This window comes from Octopus bimaculoides, chromosome 1 (genome assembly GCF_001194135.2).
Source record: "Octopus bimaculoides isolate UCB-OBI-ISO-001 chromosome 1, ASM119413v2, whole genome shotgun sequence".
In the NCBI taxonomy this organism is placed as follows: Eukaryota; Metazoa; Mollusca; class Cephalopoda; order Octopoda; family Octopodidae; genus Octopus; species Octopus bimaculoides.
The window spans coordinates 135,748,743-135,751,645 of record NC_068981.1 but is presented as its reverse complement, the minus strand read 5'-3'; positions in this window follow the sequence as shown (position 1 = coordinate 135,751,645).

Below are 2,903 nucleotides of genomic sequence, written 5' to 3'. Positions count from 1 at the left end.
ACACATGCATATATTCTGACCACTGTGAAATTTGAACTCAGAACACAATGACCAGTGAAATGCTGCTAAGCGTTTTAACCGGCGTGCTAACGATTCTACCAGCTAGCCACCTTATAAGTGATATAAATATTGATTTCAAACTTTGCCACAAGGCCAACAATTTCGGGGAAGGATGTAAGTCGATCAAATCGATCCCAGTGCTCAAGTGGTACTTATTTTATCGACCACGAAAAAAAAGAAGAAAGACTAAAAGTCAAGTCAACCTCTGCAGAATTTGAACTCTGGACGTGAAGAAATGCTGCTAAGCATTTTGCCTAGCGAGCTAACGATTTTGCCAGCCCGCCGCCTTTCTTATGTGTAATATTGATGACGCTGGCTTCACTTAAAATATTTATTTGGTTGATGAATTTCTTTTGCAGGTCAAGGTAATATGATATGAACACTGAAACGCTGTCTGGATACGTCATAAGTACCTTCCTTTGTCTTCCGCCTGACGATATGTTTATACCCAAAGAATCTTCCAGTTGATGTTATGGCTTTGCTTGTTTTAATAATTCGCTCTTGGCTGCTTCTGTTGCTGTCGGTATCTTGTACGGCAAATGCATTACTGGATACTGTCTTGTTACAAAGAGAAAATATGGACTGCTATTTTTAAAAAAGTTTGGTAAAATGTTCTTTCACTACTTTATCGATGTTTACGGAGCCTTTACATATTTGCAAACACTTATTGTGTGGAACAGGGCAGATAGATTTTAAAGAAACATTAATCTACTCAAAATTAGAGAGGGAAAACAACTCTCTCGCGTTCAGCAATGAAGTATGAACAATTCTTTTGGTAATACATCATCTCTGTACCTGATGACAATATTCTTATTAAATCCAGTTGTTTAATCACTGGTAGATATTTAAAATTACCAAGAAATTACGGATTGCAGGGTCTGTCATGCTAGTACACGCTTGGTATACAACTGATTGACGTTTGTAAAAGAGAAAAAAAAACAATTGAGGGTTAATTGACTTTTATAAAAGAAATGACTGAAGGTTTATCCCAAAACTGAACAAATATAGACTGATTGCTCTTTGCAATTTTTATATACATATATATATACTTATATCAGAAACATATGCTACACTTCCACTTACAAGTATAAGGATGGTTCAACAGATTTTTGTGAGTATTTCAGTGAGAGTGACATCCGGTAAATTTGCTAAATATAGCAATCCAAATCAAGTCACGCAGTTAGATATTCTCATTTTTTAAAAATTGTTATTTTAAACATTAATTATAAAAACAAATATTTCACCGAGGTTAATTAATTGCTTGGAGACGCCATTTGCATGAAAATCAAAAATTAAGTTAGTCTTAGCATATTTACATGTAATGAGCATCAAAAATGTAATTAGAAAAACTTCTGCCCTAAAGATTGACTTGAGAAAAGAAATCATTATCATAAAAGAAATCATTAATTATAAAATTAATCTCTGAGGTTAATTAATTTACTCGGAAATACTATCCACATAAAAAGCATAAATTAATCTTAACACCGCGCCTGGCAAAATGCTTATCGCCATTTTGTCCATCTTTACGTCCTGAGTTCAAATGCCACCGAGGTCGACTTTACCGTTCATCCTTTCGTGATCGATAGAATAAATATCAGTGGAACACTGGGGTTGATGTAATCGATTTACCCCCTCCTGCGAGATTGCTGGCCTTGTGCGCAAATTTGAAATCAACATATTTTAAATGTAGTGAGCGTTAGAAATGCTACTATGATGAAGAAAAAATATTAGTTCAATGAGTAAACGACAGAAACAGGTCTAGAGTTATTTCTCTTACTTACCAAAATAAATAAAATTAGTCACTGATATATTAGTCATAAAGAAAATGTATTTCCTAATCACAATTATTTCTTTTTGTTTTTTTGTTTTGTTTTGTTTTGGTTTTTGTTGGGTTTTTTTAACTGGACAGCAAATATTTTATACTAGCAGCTAAGTCCGGTTTCACCTGGTCAGAGAACGACGCGAAGAGAGAAACGAAGACATAAAAAAGAGGAAGAAGTGGATACGAAGTGGTGTTTGGGCGACGGATTTTGGTAGAAAAAAAAAATGTCATGATGAGTTAGTAAGGAGAGCAAAGCAAGACTGGACTTATGTGGGCTGGCAGGACGATGAAAAAATTGCGGAGATGAAATTGGAGCAGTTGAAGTTGCCGTTGTTAACATTGGAGTACCTCTTGGTAGACGACATTTTTCGTCCTTCCCTCGGGTGCACAAATAGAAAGACCATGGGGACAGCCAACATACAGTTGTGCGTGTGAGAATACTTGCTCTGTCAGATTCAAACCAACCACTTGCACTGATTGTCCCTGCGCATTGTTGATTGTCATGGGAAAGCAGAGTTTGATGGGAAATTGCATCTGCTTAAACTTATAGGTCGTATCGGAGTGGATAAAGGACATGGGAGTTATAAGTATGTCTAAGTCAGCGGCCGGTTCATTCAAGATTGTTGCCTACAGAACTCGGGAGCACAATTTTTTGATAATCATCCGTGTACCATTGCACATTATTAGAGCATCTAAATTCCTTAGCAGCATGATTGGCGCGCCAACATTCAGATGCAGTTCGTGAGCTGGTAGTTTTGCGGGTCCCCCCTTTTGTCAGATTTGTCATGGGCAGGCCGGTCTATCTCAGATACATGGGAAGCTGGATTAAATTTTTCATCAACACAGGGGAGCCGAAATAAATTTTTTCAATGTCCAAGGGAAGCCAAATCGCGAAAAATGTTGAGAAATGCTTATCTATAACGATGGTTTTTATTTAGGTACATCGTAAAAGTAATTATAATGAATTGCTTGATATAAAGAAAAGTATGTTTTTTCAAGCAAATACAGTCAGAAAAAATAT